Source organism: Meles meles, chromosome 1, assembly GCF_922984935.1.
Source record: "Meles meles chromosome 1, mMelMel3.1 paternal haplotype, whole genome shotgun sequence".
NCBI classification, from domain to species: domain Eukaryota; kingdom Metazoa; phylum Chordata; class Mammalia; order Carnivora; family Mustelidae; genus Meles; species Meles meles.
In genome coordinates, this window is record NC_060066.1 from 193,674,285 (window position 1) to 193,697,147 (window position 22,863).

Below are 22,863 nucleotides of genomic sequence, written 5' to 3' on the forward strand. Positions count from 1 at the left end.
TTCACAGATGGGTCTGGAAGTAGGGGCTGGAGAGAACAGAGCGTGTTCTGCATGACTGGGTGAGAATTTTGGAGGCCTTATGGAACAAACTGACTCCAAAAAAAAAAAAAAAAAAGTGAGAAAGGGGACAGGGAGAAGGCCTGAGAAATTTCAATGGGCTTTGCCAATGGAGGATGGAGATTCAAGACAGATGTCTGGCTTCCCAGGCCTTCATTTGTTTGACAGTGGGCAAGATCAGTCCATGCTTCGTAACTAGGGGAGGAAGCAAACTAACCAAAAAAAAGTTAAAAGACATAGAAATAAAATAATTGCAACTTGTGACAAGTCCTGTGAAGCAAATTCAAAAGTTGCTGATAAAAAGGAGAACAAGGATCAACTTTATGTATTAAAACCCTCCCCCCACGTCCACCAAATCTTCTGTCAAGTCCTTACCTACACTAAGGCCTGTGTGAGGGGGATTTGTGGAACTCAGAGCAAGAGGATGAATTCTAGATCTGGTTTTACAAAATGTCCCAGAGACAGGAGACTAGGATGGAGATGCTTTCCTGACCTGAACTCACTAAGAATGAATGGCAGCTCAAATTGTCAGCTGACCTCAAGAACCCAAATTCCATCACCCCCTTATGTCTCAGGGTTTTGCAGACAAAGTTCAGGCACTAGGGGCCTCCACAAAATGTCAGTGGAGGAATCAAATGATCCATTACAGCCTAGGTTCACAGTGCCTTGTGGGGTCACAATCCAGTGGGGGTGATACCCTGTCCTTTGCCAGAACATGCTGGAATCTGGTGGGGCCTCTAACAGAAGCCCATAGGAGGGACTTAGGAATACAACCTGGAAACACAGGTGAAAAAATAAAATTCATGGGTGCCTGGCCACTTCAGTGAGAAGAGCTGACGACTCGATCTTGGGGTCATGAGTTGGAGCCACGTTTTGGGTGTAAAGATGACTTAAATAAATAAGTAAGCTTTACAAAATCCAAACAAGTTCATCTGAACTTTATTTATTAAGAGATTTATTAAGTGATTTTATTAAGTGACTCATGAATCAGGCAGCATCCCATCTCGCAAGTGGAGAGCAGCTCCAAGGGATACAAAATGGAAGGTTTTTATAGGAAAGAGAGAGGCACAAGAAAGTTATGATCAAAAGAAAAGAAACAATTGTTCCAGGCAAGGTCATTTTCCCTTAGGGGGAAGGGCAAGGGGTCTTATCATGAGATGACCTCATCTTCCTCTGGGGAATGGAGAGGACCCATGTGACAGATGATCCCTCTGGCGCTTATCAGAGAATTCCTGATTGACCAGTTAAGACTTAGTTTCTGGGGAGGTTGAAATGGCGGTTAGATTGGCCTGGACTTGCACAGACACAAGTGACATCGTTTTGGCCTGTGGTTTTCTTTTTAACGCACACAGCAAGGAGAGCTGATTGTTCTTCTGGGTGAGTTCAGAGAGGACTTCGTAGTGAAGAGACATTTGAGCTGAGCCTCAAAGGTGGAAAAGGAGCTCTCTAGGCCTCAGGAAGAGTGAATTAATTGTTGCAAGGCTAGATGGCCCTTACAGAGAGATCCAAAGGAGCAAGGGCTGAAAGGACAGGGAAGTGTATGTCTTTTTTTGTTGTTTTTTAAGATTTTATTTATTTATTTGACAGACAGAGATCACAAGCAGGCAGAGAGGCAGAGGGGGAAGCGGGCTCCCTGCTGAGCAGAGAGCCCGATGAGGGGCTCGATCCCAGGACTCTGGGATCACAACCTGAGCCAAAGGCAGAGGCTTTAACCCACTGAGCCACCCAGGCGCCCCAGCATATGTCTTTCTCACAGAGCAGACCCCCTATGAATGGTCCCTGTGGGTGGGCGGCTCTGCTCCTCCCAGCGATGCAGGGACCTGGGCCATTCTTGGCAAAAGTGTCATAGAAGTGCCCTGCAGTTGTAGGGGCCCCCACACCTTGGCTGCCTGCTCCTCTCCTGCTGGTCAGTCTGCACTGCCTGCCCTTGTCTCCCCCTCCACATGCCTTTGCCTGTCTTGTCGATCCAAAAAGACACAGCATGGAGCTAAGTCATCTCCTCACTGAAAAGACAGGCTAGGGCCTCCTGGGTGGCTCAGTTGGCTAAGCATCTGCTTTCTGCTTAGGTCATGATCTCAGGGTCCTGGGATCGGATCCTTGCTCAGTGGGGAGTCTGCTTCTCCCTCTGCCTTTTCCTTCCCCCTGACCTGCTTGTCCTCATGCGAGTGTGCTTTCTCTCTCTCAGATAAATAAAATATATTTTAGAAGATTTTATTTATTTATTTGACAGAGAAAGAAAACAGCAAGAGAGGGAATACAAGCAGGGGGAGTGGGAGAGGGAGAAGCAGGCTTCCTGCTGAGTGGGAAGCCCAATGCGGGGCACGATCCCAGGGTCCTGCGATCATGACTGGAGCTGAAGGCAGATGCCCAATGGCTGAGCCACCCAGGCACCCATCAAATAAATAAAATCTTAAAAACAAAAAACAAAGACCCACATCCAGGCCCTTCCCAGATTGTTTTCGCCAACGTTCCAACCTCAGGAACCAAGTGGCAGAAAGCCCAATGCCCACCAGGGGAAGCACAAAGTCATTGGCCTCACAGCAGAATAGCCCAGTAACAGGCCTGGCTGCAGGTTCTCAAGTGATGTCACCAGGGATCGGTTTCTATCATCATCCTGGAGTGGCAAGGCCTCTGGACTGGCTCAGCTCTCAGGTCCTATTGTGAATGGATTCTATAGCCCCCATCCTCACTGGGGTGTCCTAACATTCATTCATTCATTCATTCATTCATTCATTCATTCATAAGTAACTTCTACACCCAAGGTGAGACTCAAACTCACAACCCGGAGATCAAGAGTGTGGGAGACCAGGCATGAAGAGGCTGTCCCCACTTCTGAAACCCATTCTGATTGGACTGGTGTATGTCATGTGACCATGCATGTACCAAACATCACAGCCAAGAGAAAGTGATCTAAAGATTGGCCAAGCCAGGGGGCCCCTGGGTGGCTCTGCTGGGTAAGGGTGGGACTCAGTTTCAGCTCAGGGCGTGATTTCAGGATTGTGCGATGGAACCCTGCATCAACTGGGCTCTGCAGTCAGTGGGGAGTTGGCTTGAGATTTGCTCTTTCCTCCCTCTGCCCCTCCTCCGGCTCAAGTGTGTGCACACGCTCTCTCTCTGTCTCTGTCTCCCTCTCAAATAAATAAATAAACAGTTAAAAAAAATGATTGGCCAAGCTAGATCATATGCTCACTTCATCCCTGATGCTGAGGATACAGACCCATCCTCCTGACACTAGGTGGGCAGGAACAGTGGCTCTCCAAATAAACATCAGGCTGGGCGCAGATACTAGGGAGGCAGCCAACCATGATCATCAGGGTGCAAAGCCCCCTCCACTTGCCACCAGCCTGGAAGTGTCTTCCCCTTTCCCCAAATCAGTTAAGTCTGTTCCTACCTCCTGCATTTGACCTGGGCCCTCCCTTGGCCAGAAGTGCTCTTTTTATTCCTCCTTTTCTGAGACACAGATTGAATACCACCCTTTCCAGCTTGGTTCACAAATATTTGCAGAGCTCCCTCCCTCTATACTGGACCTGTAGACACAGAGAAGAAACAGGTACAGTCCTGATCTCCAGGAACTTATACTTCAGGGAGCAATAGTAGAAGTTACCATTTGAGGGTCTGCTGTGTGCTAAGCACTCTTATGCCCTTTCATATATACATCACCTCATTTAGTTTATATACCCAAAATTGTAGCACTCTCTTTATTAGCCTCTGGGCAGACCCTCTTTTCTCAGGCTGAACTTTGGGAAAATCCACCAGACTGTGACTACCCCTTCAGCCTCATCTTACGCCAGTCCTTCATTCTTGCTTGCATGCACCCATCTTTTTCCAAGCCCTTAAGTATACCATGCTCTTTCCACCCCAGGACCTTTGCACATGCAGGTCCCTTCATCCAAAATGCTCTTTCTCCTATTGCCTGATTAAACTATTGATCCTTCAGGGGTGCCTGGATGGCTCAATCAGAAGAGAAGGCAACTCTTGATCTCAAGGTTGGGGTGACCAGGAGTTTGAGCCCCACATTGGGTGTCGGAGATTACTTAAAAATAATAATAAACTTGGGGCGCCTGGGTGGCTCAGTGGATTAGGCTGCTGCCTTCGGCTCGGGTCATGATCTCAGGGTCCTGGGATCGAGTCCCGCATCAGGCTCTCTGCTCCGTGGGGAGCCTGCCTCCTCCTCTCTCTCTGCCTGCCTCTCTGCCTACTTGTGATCTCTCTGTCAAATAAATAAATAAAATCTTAAAAAATAATAATAATAATAAACTTTTTAAAAAAAATGTTAGTTTCAGGTGCCTGGGTGGCTCAGTTGGTTAAGCGACTGTCTTCGGCTCAGGTCATGATCCTGGAGTCTCAGGATCCAGGCCTGAATCGGGCTCCCTGCTCAGCGGGGAGTCTGCTTCTCCCTCTGACCCTCCTCCCCTCTCATGCTCTCTCTCTTTCTCTCATTCTCTCCCTCTCAAATAAATAAATAAATAAAACCTTTCACAATAAATAAATTAAAATGCCAGTTTTAAAAAAATAATTTAAATAAATAAACTATTCATCCTTCGGATCTTGCATAAAACATTGCTCTGAAGAAGTCTTCCCTTACCTTCCAGACCAGGCCAGGGCTCCTGTTTGGAAGCTTTTAGAACAGGCTACTGTTCCTCCTAGCGACTATTCACATGTATAATCATATGCTCCTTTGTGTTTAGTGTCTGTTAGCAGTCTCTCCACCAGACGGTAAGTTCCCATGAGGGCAAGACTGGGGTCCGTTCTGCTTACCAGATGGTTTTACCTAGCACATTAAAAGCTCAGCAAATATTTTTTGAATGCATAAGTTGGATATCCACATATCTATTCCCCAATCCATGATAGAGGAGCCTTGTCAATGCCTGTGCGCGTTGCTATAACCTAGAATGTGACAAAACAATGTTTCATTTGGAGCCAAATGGTACAGATATTAAGTTCAATGGTTGTTACAAAAGCAAAGTAGTTAATTTTGTATCCTTAGACAGGAGAGAGTGAGGTGTTCAGACAGACCCAGTTTTGGGTTTCAGCGTTTGCAAGGGTTAAGGACAACTTCAGGGAGTTTAGGGGAAACAGTCCCAAGACTTCTTTTCTTATGCTGAAGCTACTGGAAAGTATGCTTTCTCTTTCAGGACTCAGAGCTGTCGAGTCAATGAAACCTAGAGCTGTTTTGTAGCCATCTTGCTTGACTGCCTGGAAAGAATTGAGGGATGCTGAGAGGGAGTGAGCCCTGAAAACTTCTCTTGAGCCTTTAGGATCCAGCCATAAGTACAAACTCCTGTACTTCTAGAGACTGTCAGTAATTCTTTGCCCCTTCACCCCCTTCTTTGATTTAGTTTGTGGTAGGTTTCTGTCATTTGCATCTGCTGGAAATCTGGTTAACACAATGTTGAAATAAATCTGATTGAGATCTGAAGTGCGCAGGAAACCCAAGTCAAGTCATAAAGACTTTAGGATAGAACCAGGCACATGATAGGAACTCATCGTTCAGGAAACACCTTCTTGTAGTTCCCTATACTTTTCCACTAAAGCACATATTTCAACTTTAATTGAGTAATTATCATTAATTGTTCTTGTCTTCCAACTACACCGTAACCTTCATTTGTGTAGGGACTATAACCTGTTCCCTGCATTCCTTACACGCAACAGATGACCCAGCACAGAAGGGATCAGTAAATAGCTATGAATGAATGAATGAATGAATGCTACTTAAGAACATGGGCTTTAGGATGAGAAAGACTCCAAAACGCCAAGTGAGACCCAAGGTTTAAGTCCTGCTTCCTGTCACATGCTTGTCTTCATGTGGGCTTGCCACACAAGCTCTTCTTTTTTTTTTTTTTAAATATTTTATTTATTTGACAGAGAGAAATCACAACTAGGCAGAGAGGTAGGCAGAGAGAGAGGAGGAAGCAGGCTCCCTGCGGAGCAGAGAGCCCGATGTGGGGCTCGATCCCAGGACTCTGGGATCATGACCTGAGCTGAAGGCAGAGGCTTTAACCCACTGAGCCACCCAGGCGCCCCCACACAAGCTCTTCTGAGCTTCAGTTTTCTCAGCTGTAAAACGGGGATGACAATATTACCTATTTCACGGACTGTTTCGTACAATAAATGGAACTGTGTGAGTGAAGTGTTAGTAAAGCTATGAAGACAGTTCTTCCCAGCAAGTACAAAATAGACGTCAGAGAAGGAGCTGTCTGTTAAGAAGACTCCTCCTCACTTCCGTTCTCTCAACCCACTCGGCAAAACAAGACCCGTCCTGTCAGTTCACAGGAGAGGAAACAGGACCACGCGAGAGAAGGACTCGGTCCAGGACTCAGGCCCCAGCGCCAGAGCCCCGGGCCTGCGCGCACTCGAGGCCGGCAGGAGCCCACCGGGCGACCCCTCGTGCTTTCCCCACCGTTCGGCCCTCTCCGCAGCCCGGTTTAGGGGCTGCGCGACCCTACGGCTCCCCGCTGGTCCGAGTCCAGGCGGGTCCCCCTTCTGGCCCCACCCTCTCCGGCGCAGGCTCCGCCCCACTCTGCATGGCTCCGCCCCTCCCGTGGGTTGGGCCCCGCCCCCAGCCCCCTGGCGCAGGCCCCGCACCCCCGCCCCCGCTCTCTCCTGCGCAGGCCCCGCCGTACTCCTCCCGAGTCCAGCCGCTCCTCGCCCCTCTTCCGGGGGTTGGGCCCCGCAGTCGCTCTCTCAGGCGCAGGCCCCGCCCCACTCCTCCCGAGTCCAGCCGCTCCTCGCTCCTCTTCCAGGGGTTGAGTCCCGCCCACCCCCTGGTTCAGGTCCCGCCCCTCAGCTCCCCCTCCCTCTGGCGCAGGCCCCGCCCCACCCCGCGTGGGCCCACTGCTCCCCGCCCACTCTCCTGGCTCGGGCCCCGCCCCCACTCCCCGGGCTCCGCAACCCGCCTACCCCCTCCCCCGAGCCCCACGCGGACTCTCTTTGTTCCAGAGCCGCTCGCCCGGGTCCCCGGAGCCGCTGACTCAGCGCAGTGAAGCCCGCCCTTGGCGCTCCCGCCCGCACCCCACTCTCCCTGAAGATCTAGAGGCTGGCGCGCTGGGAGGAGGGAGGTGCGAGCGCGCAGGCCCTGCCCTTCTTTTGTTCTCTGGGACATTCCTTTGCTCCTACCCTCCCAACCTGGAGTCTGCGGTTACTGTTTCAGGTTATGTTTCGGGAAACTGACACCCAGTAAGCTCCCCTGCAGCCTGGCTCCTGCCACGTCCTAGTTGTTGGTCTTCCATAAATCGTTCGACCTCCCTGAACCTTTGTTTCCTCCCTTATAAAGTGGAAGCCAGAATGCTGATACGGAAGGGTGCCTGTGAGATTAAATGTGAAAACACTACTATAAAACTGCGGCACAAAGTGAACGTTAGATGCTTGGTTTTGGAAGGTCTCCATGATAAAAAGCTAACATTGATGCGTTGAGTTGGCCGTCCCCTCGATCCTGCTTCGCGGGCACAATTTGTCATCCCCCCCAGGGCTTTTGAAATCTCGCTTTCATAGTGCGGCCCTCCCTTATCTCTGGGGTACACGCCTGCCCGCATGGAGTTATCCTCTCCCACGTTTCCCCAGTATACGGTAACTTCCCCTATTCAAATACTTTTTTATTTTTTTACTGAATTATAGTTTACATTTGGTGAAATGCACAGAGAGAACTTAACTCATGCAGTTACAGGAGTTTTGAGAAACGAAAACATCCCTGTAACCCACTTTCCTCTCAAGGCAGAACATCTCCAGCGCCACGGAAAGTTCTCTGGAGTTCCTTCCCAAATGAATCCCACACTCCACCCCAGGCAACCACCTTACCCCTTCTCTTTCCCTAGGTATAAGTTTTGCCTGTTCTATAACAATGTAAATTAAAGCATACAATATGTTATTTTTCTTCCTTTTTTTTTTTAAGATTTTATTTATCTGATAGAGACACAAGGAGAGAGGGAACACAAGCAGGGGGAGTGGGAGAGGGAGAAGCAGGTTCCGCGCTGAGCAGGGAGCTGGGTGTGGGGCTCCATCCCAGGACCCTGGGATCATGACCTGAGCCAAAGGCAGACGCTTAACGACTGAGCCACCCAGGCGCCCCTTTTCTTCCTTTTTTAGAAGTAGACTTCCTGCCAAGGGTGGAGCCCCAAATGCAGGGCTTGGACTCAGGACCCTGAGATCAAGATCTGAGCTGAGATCAAGGGTCAAAGTTTAACTAACAACCATTCAGGCGTCCCTAGAGTATGTTTTTTTGAGTCTGGCTTCTTTCCTTCAGCATAATCATCTTGAGATTCATCCATATCCTTTCACCCCTCCTCCTCCTCCTCCTAATTTGAGAGTCATACATATTGGTGGGTGTGTCAGTAATTTTTAAAAGTTGATTGAAACTGATGAGTACTTTTTCATTATATAACTACACCATAACTTGCTTATCCATTTTTTTTTTCTATTGACGGATAGTTGCATTTTTTCAGTTTGGGGTTATTAACCCCAGATTTGTATAATATTCTTATACCATTTTTTGTGTGTGTGGACCTGAGTTTTGTTTTTTTTTTTAAAGATTTTATTTATTTATTTGACAGAGATCACAAGTAGGGAGAGAGGCAGGCAGAGAGAGAGAGAGGAGGAAGCAGGCTCCCTGCCAAGCAGAGAGCTCGATGCGGGGCTCGATCCCAGGACCCTGGGATCATGACCTGAGTGAAAGGCAGAGGCTTTAACCCACTGAGCCACCCAGGCGCCCCTGAGTTTTTATTTTTCTTGGGCAAAGGAGTGGAATTGCTGGATCATAGATTTAATCTTGCAGATTTAATCTTGTAAGAATCTGGGAAATAGTCCTCTGAAATGGTTGTAGCATTTTACATCTCACCATCAATGCATGAGAAGTTCTGTTGTTCTATATCCTCCTGAGCATTTGGCATTGCCAGTCTTTTTACTTCAGCCATTTAATGGATATGGTGTATCTTTTTATGGCATTACTTTTAAAATAATAGGTCAATGTTTTAAAAAAAAAATGGTTAATACAAGTATACAATTCCAAAGGTACAAAAGGCAAGGTATCAGTCTTATGAGTGGCTTGTCTCCATTCAGATTGTTCTTTTTTTTTCTTTTAAGATTTTATTTATTTATTTGACAGAGAGAGATCACTAGAAGGCAGAGAGGCAGGCGGAGAGAGAGGGGGACGCAGGCTTCCTGCTGAGCAGAGAGCTCGATGTGGGGCTCCATCCCTGGACCCTGAGATCATGACCTGAGCCGAAGGCAGAGACTTAACCCACTGAGCCACCCAGCTGCCCCACCCCCTTTAAAAGATTTTGTTTATTTGACATAAAGAGACAGTGAGAGAGGGAACACAAGCAGGGGGAGTGGGAGAGGGAGAAGCAGGCTTACTGCTGAGCAGGGAGCCTGATGCGGGGCTTGATCCCAGGATCCTGGGATCATGACCTGAGCTGAAGGCAGATGCTTAATGACTGAGCCCCACAGATACCTCCAAGCTGTTCTTTTTTACTATCTTCTTTCTGCTATACAAGCCCCAGGGGGACAGGGATCACCTGTGGTATTCACAGCTGTGATCTGAGCTCCTCTTCAATGCTACTAAAAGCCCAATAAATATTGTTGATTGAATGCCAGGCACTGTTCTAGACAAGACATATAACCTATTCCATTATCGCATTTTGATTCAAGGGAGTAGCAGGGTCCCTTTGGAGGAAGCCTGGAATTAAGTGATATCAGTAAAATTTTGTTAACGGAATGAATGTTGATGAAGGAGACCCCTGGGGGTTCTTGCAGGCAGTTCGAGATGATCTTTTCTTTTTTCCCATAACTTCTTATGTGCCAGGCTTTGTGCAAACTAAAATAAAAATATTTTATTTTTGCTGTCCGGCATTACTTCACCCTGGCCCCAACAGGACCTCAGTTTTTTTAGGGGAATTGTCTTCCTCCCCTCCACCTGCACTTCCATTGGCTCCAGGTGGGCAGGTGACTTGAGCCTAACCAATCAGAGCGTCTCAGCCCCTTCGCAGCAGTGATTGGTTCATGGATGTGCCTGCAGTGCAATTTGGGCCAATGAAAGGCCAGCCTTCGACTCACGTTCACACTGGTGGGCAAGCGGGCTCTCTTCTTTCTACTAGACTTGGAATTACGGGGCAGAAAACCTGTGAGTGATGAGATCAAGGGAGTTACGAGTGAAGTTAGGTGGCAAGGCCTAGGGGTGAGGTCCCTGCAGAGGGATGCCCTGGGCCTGAGGAAAAAACAAGAAGGCCAGGGCAGTGGTGTGAAAGAGGAGGACCCTTCACTGAGTCGGACAGAAACCAGAGCTTGCAGGGCCAGGCGGGCAGTGGACAGCTTCTCACGCAGAGAAGCTGCTGGAAGGTTTTGAGCAAAGGAGTCATATGATTTGATTCACATTTTTTAAAGATCATTCTGTGGAGATGAGGCTGGGAATGAAGAGCAGGGGCAGAGGAAGAAGGTACTGCAGCCATCATGTTAGAAACCATAGACTTTGGACTGGAGTAGTAGCTGTGGCGAAAAGTAGAGTGATTTAGCATGGCTTATTTGGCAATGGAGTCAGAGCAAAAGAAAGCAGAGCCCACAGGTTGTTTCTAATGACAATATTTGAGCCACTAGATCCAGCTATGTCTGAAAGAAGCTCTTCCTCCTGGAATTTTCAGTTATATTAGCCAATAAATTCTTTTTTATGATTAAAGCATTTGACTTGGGATTCTGCCACTTGGAAGTAAAATGAGTCATAGTTACGTGTATTATTTTATTAATCCCCAAAACAAATCTTTAGGATTGCCACTATTAGCCCAATTTTGTAGTTGAGAAAACTGGAGCTTCGAGAGGGAGAGTGAATTGCTCAGGGCCATATAGAGATTAAGTGATAGAGATGGGATTCAGACCAAGTCACTTAAGCCCAAAGCCTGGGCAATTAACCTTACTGGCCACAGATTATAAACTGTACCCACCCAGCCCTGCCTAATATCTTCTTTCTCTGGCACTCAATTCCTTTGCTCTACCTTAAAGGAGAACCCAAGTCCTTTTAGTTCCATGATGTGGCATGAGACCTTGTGCTCCAAAAGAACCCTCAAGGGATCAGAATCACACTTACCTCTTTACATGGTACTTTTGCAAAATGAGAGGGATCTTAAAGTTCTCAAGCAAGTTCTCAGTATTGACCTTGAGTTATACAGAGAACATCTTCTTATATGTGAGATTCAAAGAGCAAATGTGTCATGTTTTGGAAACTGTGGTGTATGATAGGACTGATTCTCTTAAAAGAGGCAGAAACTGAGATCAGGGATGCCTAGGTGGCTCAGGTCATGAGCCCAGGGTCCTGGGATCAAGTCCCACATTGGGCTCTTTGCTCAAGATTGAGCCTACTTCTCCCCTGCCCCTCCCTCTGTTTGTGTGTGTTCCCTCTCTCTGAAAAATAAATAAAATCTAAAACAAAAAAGAAACAGATCAAATAAACTGAAGAAAAATGATACTAGAAAACTCAAACTTTTAACACTGTTGATTTCAGGTATGGCTGGATGCAGGCGCTCAAGTGACACCTTCCATTCCTCTTGTTTCACAGGTTCTCTGCATGGGTAAGTATGATGTTACCTAGCAGTCCAAGCATTAGCTTAGCAACTTCAGGAGAAGAAGGCATTTTTCTCCAAAAGCTCTGGGAGAAAATATCTCAGGAGGACTTTAATAGACTCTGGTGGAGACAGTACCCATTCTTTCTCTGATCCAGTCACTGAGATTAGGCAAATAGGATACCCTGCTGGGCAGGACCCCTATCATCAGGAGTACATAGGCTAGAAACAGTATCAGTCAAACCACATAGAATCGTTCCTTATAAAAAAGGAGGAGGGCACCTGGGTGTCTCAGTCTGTTAAGCATTTGCCTTCTGCTCAGGTCATGATTCCGGGGTCCTGGGATCGAGTGCCACATCGGGCTCCCTACTCAGTGGGGAGCTTGGTTCTCTCTCTCCCTCTGCTTCTACCTGCTCTCTCTCTTTCTCTCTCTTGCATGTGCACAAAAATAAATAAATAATTAAATAAATACTTAAAATAAAAATAAAACAGGAACTTTTATGCCCCAAAAGGTTAAGGAAGGAGTCCTGGCAGGCCAGCACAACAAATCTACTTCAGAAAACTCTGGCCATTCCGTTAAGGCTTTATGCTGTTGAACTTGGGAATTTGTGCTAAAATGAGGCCAGATTTTGGAGGCAAACAGGCATGAGTTCAAGTCCAAGGTCTGACACTGAACTCTTCAAGCCCCTGCTATTAGCTCACAGCATTGTTATGTGGCAGTGATTCATTCTTGAATTTTTTTTTAGAGATTTCATATATTTACTTGACAGAGATCACAAGCAGGCAGAGAGGCAGGCAGAGAGAGAGGAGGAAGCAGGCTCCCTGCCGAGCAGAGAGCCCGATGTGGGGCTCGATCTCAGGACCCTGGGATCATGACCTGAGCTGAAGGCAGAGGCTTTAACCCACTGAGCCACCCAGATGCCCCTTGAAATTTTTTTAAAAATTTATTTATTTGACAGAGGGAGAGAGGGAACACAAGCAGGGGGAGTGGGAGAGGGAGAAGCAGGCTTCTGAGCCACCCAGGTGCCCCCACTCTTGAATTTTTTGATAGCAACCTTGGCAGGATTAAAAGAAGTCATTCTAGTGCAAGCGGACAGTGCCTGATGTATGGACAGTGCTCATGACTCCATTGCCAAATAAGCCATGCTCATGAGGATCCTGCCAGGTCAAGGACCTTTGGTACCATTTCACTGTTTGAGAAGAACGATTTCCTGCCTTCACCGTGCTCTTTCATACTCAGAAGGCCAAGGTCTTGCATGTTAGAGTCAAGATGCAGTCTCTCCTGGGCCCCCGCTGGGGTTGCTGGACCTCTCAGCCATCTGTCTGCCAGACATCATTGTAGCAGTCGGTGTGCTCAGGTAAAGCCTAGAAAAGGCACTGCACACACAGATCCAGATTCAGCAGCATGCCCACGATGACTTCAGTGAGGGACAGGTGGGGACACGGGCCTGAATCGGCTGCAGTGCATCTGTGGTGCAGAACAGGAATCCCAATGGAAACTGGTTGGAGCAACAGGGATGCTTATCATTTCACATCGCACGAGGTCCAGAGGTCGAGGGGAGCTTCTGGGCTGCCCGATGATGATGACGCCACAGTGCCACTCAGGAGGCAGGTTCTGGCCATTTCTCGGCCCTGCCAGTGTCAGGGTCAGCTTCATCTTCAGGCTGGTTGGAAGACGGAGCTGTGGTTCCTAGTGCTCACACCTGAGCCCCACAGGGTTCAGGGAACAAGGAGAGTCCATACCACTCTGTGGCTGGAGAAAATATTTCCCAGAAGCCCTCTCGGGTCCCGTGGGACAGAATTGGGTCTCACAGCCAGTCTTGAACCATCCCTTTCTAAAGGATGGAGTGGCCATGATTGGCTCAGACACATCATCTGGGTGTGGAACGGATGCGGGAGGAGGGCGCTGAGCACACCACCGCAGACTGATTCAGGTGACAGATGTCAAGGGCCCGGTGGGCGCTCAGCTACAAAGAGCTCCTTTCTCTTTCTGTCTTGGAATGCTCCTGCGATGAGGTGTGTTGGAGGAAGGCCAATGTCAGATGGCCCTCCCATCCAGGGATAGCTAGGTCTTTGGTAGGGACCTGGTGGAGGCTATTTATGAGAAACTGAGCTCCATTCAACCTAGATCAAGTACAAAGGGGTTTGCAAAAAGATTTGGGAGAGGGGCGCTTGGGTGGCTCAGTGGATTAAAGCCTCTACCTTCTGCTCAGGTCATGATCCCAGGGTCCTGGGATCGAACCCCGCATCAGGCTCTCTGCTCAGCAGGGAGCCTGCTCCCCCTCTCGCTGCCTACTAGTGATCTCTGTCTGTCAAATAAATAATTAAAGTCTTAAAAAGAGGGTGGGAGATATAGAAATATATAATATATATATATGTCACATATATGTAAATGTATAAACATATTTTTTATTTTTTGTATATGCATAGAATCTCTGGTAATATAGTTCTTCGGGACAAGGCACATACTTCTGTACCAACTGAGTTTTTTATTTAACCATACACACATACTAGCCATTAAAATTTATTTTCCTTTTTTTTTTAAGATTTCATTTATTTTTTAAATATATTTGAGAGAGAGAGAGCATGAGCACAGGGGAAGAAGGGAGAGGCAGAGGGAGATGCAGACTCCCTACTGAGCAGGGAGCCCAGGACCCCAGGATCATGACTTGAGCTGTGGGCAGGTGTTCAACAGACTGAGCCGTCCAGGCGCCCCCCTTTTATTATTTCTATGTACCACTCTCCTGGTTTCCAGTACTGGTGATTTAGCTTCCAATGCCTCCCTCCCCCTTCTTCTTCCCCTCCCCTACTCTCCCTTCTCCCCCTCCCCCCTCAACTCTACTGCAGGGAGGGAGCCATCTGCAGACTGTGCAGACTGGTCTCAGCTAGCTGTTGGAGCCACTTTGCCCTCTGGAGAGCCGGAAGTACCTGGAAGTACCCAGGAGGGAGTTTAAATTTCCTGCCCAGGGCCCCATTCCCACCCCCACCATGGATGGGCTGTAGCCAGTGACTGAGCAGAATGGGAAGGAAAGCCCAGCCCCGCTGCTTCAGGGCAAGATGGCACAGAGGTGGTACTTCCACTCCAGTATTCCCAGTTCCCACTGGGATGGAGCAGAGGCCACCCCCTTTGGGATTTTATCTGAAATCACATCTTTGTTTGCTCTCCTCCCCATCCTGGTCCTGCACACTCCCTCACCAGCTTCTCGGGGCGGTGTGTGTTGGGGGGGAGGCTTGCTGAATATATCACCTGTACAAGAATCTGCATCTTGGGCTCTGCTTTGGGGGGAAAAAAACAACCTATCTGTTTGTTTGCTTATATTAAAACAACATTTATTTATTTGGTCATTTACTTTATTACCTTTTTTAAGATTTTATTTATTTATTTGACAGACAGAGATCACAAGTAGGCACAGAGGCAGGCAGAGAAAGAGAGAGGAGGAAGTAGGCTCGGCGCTGACCCTGGGATCATAACCTGAGCCGAAGGCAGAGGCTTTAACCCACTGAGCCACTCAGGCGCCCTCATTTACTTTATTAAATAAACAATACAGACATGTACTATCCCTGTAAAATTCAAATAAAACTGAGCTTGCAGCAATGTTTAATTTCACCATCCCAAGTCTGTGGCTCCCTGAGAAGGCAAATTATGTTACTGATTATACGGGTGTCTTTTCCAGACCTTCGACTGAGTGTTTTCACTCCAACTTGCATTTTGTTGGCTTGTTTTCTCATAACTGGGATAGTTCTGCATGTTTCATTTGGCACCCTGCCTTTTCTCTTTTAAAATCTGTCTTGAATGTTTTTCCATGTCAGCACATCTCCAGGGTGACCTTCCTAAACCGCCTGTGACATGAAGCCACTCCTCCGCTTAGAGCCCTTGAAGTTGTGCTCTCCACAGCCCTTGGAATAGAATACAAACCCCTGCCTTGGTCCCGCCCACCACTGCCACCTCGTCTCCACTGCCTGCCCACTAGGGCTCCCTGGTTTTCTTGAATGTGCCATGTACTCTTTATTGCCTCAGGGCCTTTGCACAGCCCATTTCTTCTTTCTAGAATATTCTTCCCCCTTTCTCTTTGCCCAGGCTAACTCCTACTTATCTTTGAGGTCCCAGTAGAAAAGCCTTCCATGAGGTCCCAACCTGGGTGACATCTCCTGCCATATATCTTTATAGTACACTGTATTTTACCTTTGGAGCCCTTGTAAATAATTAATTCACCTTGTCATTATGCTGCTAATGAGCGAGTTAATTATTCTTATGACTCTGTTTCATGGTTTTCTCCCTGACTGGAGTGCAAAGGAAAAACTCCCTTCTGTCTTGTTTGCCCGCATCACTTGTGACTGGCGCAGCCCCGTGCAAAGACGAGAGGCTCAGGGGTTGTTGAGTGAGTGGAAGCAAGAAGTGAAAAGCCTTCAAAGAGCTTCTCTCTGTTTCCCTCTCTCTGAGGCAGCCCTATTTCTTGTCTCTGCTGTGCTCTGGGGCCTCCTTGCTTCTCCTCTCTGCAGACCGAAGGCTACCACTCTTGGTCAGTTGCTGTTCTTTCTCACTAGGCCTCCCCACAGTGTGCCCTCAGCCAACTACAGTCCCAAGTCTACACCAGGACCTTTCCACCCTGGAGCCCACCACCAGCTGACCATGGCCTTTTTTTTTTTTTTTTTGAAGATTTTATTTATTTATTTGACAGAGATCGCAAGTAGGCAGAGAGGCAGGCAGAGAGAGAGGGAGAAGCAGGCTCCCTGCTGAGCAGAGAGCCCAATGTGGGGCTTGATCCCAGGACCCTGGGACCATGACCTGAGCCAAAGGCAGAGGCTTTAACCCACTGAGCCACCCAGGCGCCCCTGACCATGGCCTTTTGGTCCCTTTGCTCAAGTTCTTGGGAAAGAGTCTTCTTTGGCTCAACCCAACAAAGAGACTGGTTTCCCTCAAGCCAGGGATCCATCTCAGCCATTCCCCACTGTCCAGGACAGCCATAGGAAGGACTGTGGGAGCCAAGCCAGCTTAAGTCAGAAGGGGAAGTTGAATGTGGCAGGAAACTTGACTGGCATTTTTGCCACAAATGTAAAAGGGAACCAGAAATACAAAGGACTTTATTGTTTTGTTTCTGGCTTAAGAAAATCTAGGTGGCAGCTACCACTGCCTAGATAAATTTTAGGTTGCTTCCTCACTTGCACAGCGCCTTTTGGGGCCATCTGTCCAGCTTTGATTCTCTGGAAACTGACCCCTACCACGGAGAAGTGTGTGTATACAGCTATATACTCCATCCCAGGGGCCAGAGCTGATGGGTCCCGGGCTGGAAACTTAGCTCAAACTAGGTCAGTCAGAGTCCTTGGGCTGAGAATTTGGAATTTATCACAGAGCTTCAGAACTGACCCAGCAATTTAGTACCAGATGCTGAGGAAAGCAAGAAGGAGGAGGAGGGGGGCGCCTGGGTGGCTCAGTGGGCTAAGCCTCTGCCTTGGGCTCAGGTCATGATCTCAGGGTCCTGGGATGGAGACTAGGGCAGGGCTCTCTGCTCAGCAGGGAGCCTGCTTCCCCCTCCCAATCTGCCTGCCTCTCTGCCTACTTGTGCTCTCTCTCTCTGTGTCAAATAAATAAATAAAATCTTAAAAATAAAAAAAAAAGGAAGGAGAAGGAGGAAAGGAAGGGGGAGGGAGAAGAAAAGGAGGATAAAGAGGAGACGGAGGAAGGGAAGGCAGACTACAGAGAGAAAAGAGAGACCAGACTTTCATTCACTCAATAAATATTCACTGAATGGGGCGCCTGGCTGGCTCAGTCAGAAGAGTGTGTGACTCTTGATCTCAGGGTCATGAGTTTGAGCCCCACGTTGGGTGTAGAGATTTCTTTAAAATAAATAAACTAAATAATATTCCCCAAGCAATGACACCGTGTTAGGCACTATTCCTTGCGCTTGGGATACATCTACAAAACACGAAAGCAAAAATCCCTGCTCTCTTGGAGGGTACATTTTAGTAGGGACGAGACCCGAAGGGATATTAAGTAAGAAAAATAAGTGGTGGTAGGAGCTGAGGAGGAGAAAGAAGGAAAGCTAGGAAGTGGGGTAGGAAGCATCGGGGCCGGAGAGGGCAGGTACTGAAATGGTAAAGATCTGAAGGAAGATGGGGCTCCTGGGGTGGCTCAGTTGTTTAAGCACTCTTGATCTCAGTCTGGGTCTTGACCTCAGTGTTGAGAGTTCAAGCCCCGTGTAGGAATCCATGCTGGGCGTGGAGTCTACTTAAAAAGAAAAAAAAAAAAGATCTGAAGGAAGGGAGGAGTCATGTCACGTGGCAGGGGGCAGAACAATCTAGGGAGAGGGAACCGTAAGAGCCGAGGCCCTGAGAAGGAGCGTGCCACCAGCTGAGCTCTGTGGCAGCAGCAACACGGGGAAGGGGACAGTAGTGGGAGATACAGGCAGAGAAGCCACAGAGGCTGGATCCATAGGGCCTTGGGAATAAGAAAAGCCACTGGGGAGTTCTGAGCAGGAGTGGCACGGTCTGAACTGCCAGGGATAGAATCTGGGGTCCCCTGAGGAGGCCCTGGCAAGGTTCCAGGCCCGAGGTGCCAGTGGCTTGGACCTAAGAGACAGCAGAGGAGTTGGTGGGAAGGGTCAGATTCTGGATGTATTTTGAGGTAAAGCCAATAGACCTTGCCGCGAGATTGCAGAGAGGTGTTGGAAACAAGAGCAAAGTTAGGCTGACTCCCGCAGGGGACTGGCAGAGCCCCCAGAAAGGGTGCAGGTGACTGCCAGAGGGCCGCTGCAGACTGACAGTGGCTTTGCTGGTTTCTGGGTCTAGGGCCTCCTGCCATGGGAACCCATAACCTGCAATCAGCTCATTTTAAAAAAAATATTTTATTTATTTATTTGACAGAGAGAGAGAGAGATCACAAGTAGGCAAAGAGGCAGGCAGAGAGAGAGGGAAGCAGGCTCCCTGCCAAGCAGAGAGCCCGATGCGGGGCTCCATCCCAGGACCCTGAGATCATGACCTGAGCTGAAGGCAGAGGCTTAACCCACTGAGCTACCCAGGTGCCCCCACTCAGCTCATTCTTAAAAGACCTCACTCCCACCATTTCTGCGTAAGCTAGTAAGAGTGTGTTTCCATCCAGATCAACTGAGAGACAATCCCCTGCTGATGGGCCCCTCCATTTCGCATTTCAGGGACCTGAAACTTTGAAATACTTTCTATACATGTCTGTTTCTACCACTGGACCCTGAGCTCCCTGAGGGCAGAGATTTTGCCATCCACATCCGCATCCTTGGGACCCAGCCTACAGGACCTGGGCTAGAAAAGCCTTACGATTGCTGCCCATTCATTGGACTCCAAAACAGAAAGCATCCTATGTGAAGAGTGCCTCATTCCTACCCCAACCAAACCAACGCTACTTTTTCTCTTTAATATGCTGGACTTCCAAGTAGCTTGCCTCTGAAACCCAGGTACCCCTTCAATCACTTCATTTAACATAGAATTCAGACCTGTAGGCAAGCTTCTATGTGCTTACAAGGAAAACTTTTCTCAGAGTAAGAAAAATATCACCTGACTGATGTTGCTCAGGGAATTTTTTTTTTTAAGATTTTATTTATTTATTTGACAGAGAGAGATCACAAGTAGGCAGAGAGGCAGGCAGAGAGAGAGAGGAAGGGAAGCAGGCTCCCTGCTGAGCAGAGAGCCCGATGCGGGACTCGATCCCAGGACTCTGGGATCATGACCTGAGCCAAAGGCAGAGGCTTTAACCCACTGAGCCACCCAGGCACCCCAGGGAATTTTTTTTAAGTTTTATTTACTTAAGTAATCTCTAACCCCAATGTGGGGCTCGAACGCATGACCCTGAGATCAAGAGTCACATGCTTCTTGGCCTGAGCCAGCCAGGTGCCCCTCCCAGAGGGAATTCCTGATACCTCTGTACCATCAGTATATTGTCTATAGTGTCTAGACCGTCAGTACCCAGACTTACACAGTGTTTCTAAAGTATCTCTTTGTTTCAAAGTATTTGTTACCACTTTGAATATTTCATCCCAGGCGACTGTCTTGGAGCTTTAGATGTTCTTCCAGACATTTCTCTTTCGGAATCCTAATTGATACCACATAAATACAACAGTTAATAAGACCTATGGGGTCATCAGTCTATGGAGAAAGCTTTATTGTCAATGTGTGCCACTAATGACACGATGTTGGTGTGAAGTCACACCTTTCTCATTTCCAGCACTTCCAAATGTGACGATTCCTTTGGTCCAAGACGTGGTGTTGACTAGTTCCATGGAAGCCCGGAAAACCAGTGCTTTGGCAATTGCACAAAGGCATCTTGGTTTTAGCTACTAGTTGTGTGGGGTAGAAACTACCTTCTTGAGCTGGGCCTGATACTGTGAAAACCAATCTCATAAAAGGAACTTTGTTCTGTATTTTGCCTGTGGAGATATTCTTTTTAAAAAAATTCAAACCTTTCTTCTGTGTCCAATGATGTCTTACGCACATAGAACACAGCTCTGGGAATTAAAATTATGATAACGTCCAGGAAGAACAGAAGAGCTGTAAATTCTGCTATGGGAATGTCACAGAAAGCAGAGCAAAAAGGACAGAGATGGAAAATAACAGAGCAATTATCAGAAACTTAGAGGCGCAGTCTAGGAGGTCTACTATCTCCATTTCAGGACTTCCAGAAAGAACAGAGGAAACAGAGGGGAGGAAATCCTCCAAGAAAACAATTCAAGAACTCCAAAGAACATTGGTTACCATAGTGAGGCCCACTAAGTTCCCAGAAAAGTAGATGAAAACTGGTCTAGGCCAAGTTACATTGGCAGGAAATTTCAGAACAATAGGGACAAAGAGAAGATGTTAGAAGATTCCAGAGAGAAAAACAAGTTTTCCACAGGCATGCACATACCGAGAGTCTGGTTACGGTGTTAAAACTTGCTGAACAAAGGACATTGGTTCTGTTACAATGCAAAAAGCAGTACGTGCAAGGGTGTACTTTTTTGGGGAATGAGTGAATGTGGGTAAACTCTGTCATTTGGTCTGTCCGCAAGTACACGTCACTCTTCTGGGAAACAGTTCTGTCCCTCCTTCCTCCACGTGTACCTCTTGTTTTGAGGAGGTGCTCCCTGGTCATAGAGGCCCCTTTCTCCGTGGCCATGTTATACCAGAACAATGGAGCTCGAAAGGCATCACTGAGTTCCTGCTGGGTGGTGAAGATGGAAGCTTCCATAGCTGCCGGCCACCATGAGCCCAGGAGATGTTAGAGACTGGAGTCCAAGCAGAGAAGCAGAGAGAAGCAGAGGTAAGATTTGGCCAGGTCACAGACTTTGGATCCAGCTGTCCCTGAACGTAGTGCAGGCTAGACCCTTAGCCTTTCTGTGGTAGTGTGAGGTCTTCCAAAACAAAGCACATTTGTCTGACCTGAGTTCCTATCACTTGAAACAAAGTCTTGTGCCTCGTACAGAAAGGTAAAGGGCAAACACACTTATTGGTGTGATAATTAATCATTAGAACGGACATGGACTGGGACTTTATCTGTAAGGTAGACAAAATGATACAGTCTAGCCGGCAGGATGGCCATGAGCTTGAGCTCAGTTACTGCTTGCGAGCACCTGGCACCACCATCAGCACACTGTGACCAGGAGCTGCTGCCCCCACCGGAAGCTGATGTCTCTATCTATTTCAAGACTTTCCACAGTGCGCTTTTGTGTGGCTCTGTCTCTATCCTGGCACTGGCATCTCCAGACCAGATACCCTTCGTGGTGATCCAAGTGTGATCTACTCACCAAAGACCTCTCCTGCCTTCCAACCGATTGGCTTCCCAGTTAGAAACTCAATATTTAAGTCTGGTTAGGTTCCTTTAAAAATAGTTCCTGACCACATATGAAACACACAAATCCAACCTCCTTATTAAAAATGTATGCATTATCGGGGTACCGGGGTGGCTCACTGGGTTAAGCCTCTGCCTTCAGCTCAGGTCATGATCCCAGGGTCCTGGGATTGAGCCCACATCGGGCTCTCTGCTCAGCAGGGAGCTTGCTTCCCTCTCTCTCTCCACCTGCCTCTCTGCCTACTTGTGATCTCTATCCATCAAATAAATAAATAAAATCTTAAAAAAAAAAGTCTTAAATATGGAGGGGCGCCTGGGTGGCTCAGTCAGTTAAGCTTCTGACTCTTCATTTCAACTCAGGTCATGATCTGAGGGTCGAGAAATCGAACCCGGTGCCAGGCTCTGCACACTCAGTGGGGAGTCTTGCTTGAGATTCTCTCTCTCTCCCTCCCCTCCCCCCACAATAATAAACAAATAATCTTTTTAAAAAATTGAAATATGGAAAAATATTTTTCACCAAATAATTTCAAGAACCACTGACTAACATTTGTCTTTTAGGTGCCTTGAGCAAAATATTAGGAGGTAGAACAATTCAGTTTGTGAATGTTAATTGGATTTAGCCCAAAACGAAGTGAGGGTGAAATGTGCCATTTAGAAATAGCCAAGTCACCGGTCAGTCTCTGATACACTGTTCCACAAGTAACCCTCTTTGCCTCACTTGGGAATCCGGCTCCATAATGATTACAAAATGGCCGCTCAGGTTACACTCAGTAGCCGGCAGGCTGGAGGGCCCTGAAAACCAGCCAGTATCACCTGCTTCCAGCAGGAACAAAGATCCCTCTGCAACTGAATTACTTTCCAAGACCTCTTTAACCTGTAACCTTCGCCATGTGAAGTCTTTTTATTGCTATTCCTGTTTACTCCTGATGACTACAATTTGTGTCTAGAGATTTTTTTTTTTTTCCCCTCAGATGTGCCTGCCGTCTTTCTGCTTCCTGATGACACAGAACACTGGCGGTACACAGGGCCAATTTTTTGCCCCTCTTATGGTAATACCTTTTGCTATCTTTTGCCCCTTTTATTGTATTTTGATTTGTTCCCCATCGAGGTGTTTTGGGGCAGAAAGAAAAATGGGGAAGTCAGTCACAACACACACATTTCTTTTTTCTTTTTTTTTTTTTTTCATTTATTTGTTTATTTACAGCATAACAGTGTTCATTGTTTTGGCATCACACCCAGTGCTCCATGCAGTATGTGCCCTCCCTATTACCCACCACCTGGTTCAACCTCCCCCCCCCCCCCCACTGCCCCTTCAAAACCCTCTGGTTGTTTTTCAGAGTCCATAGTCTCTCATGGTTCATTTCCCTTTCCAGTTTCCCTCAACTTCCTTCTCCTCTCCATCTCCCCATGTCCTCCATGTTATTTGTTATGCTCCACAAATAAGTGAGACCATATGATACTTGACTCTCTCTGCTT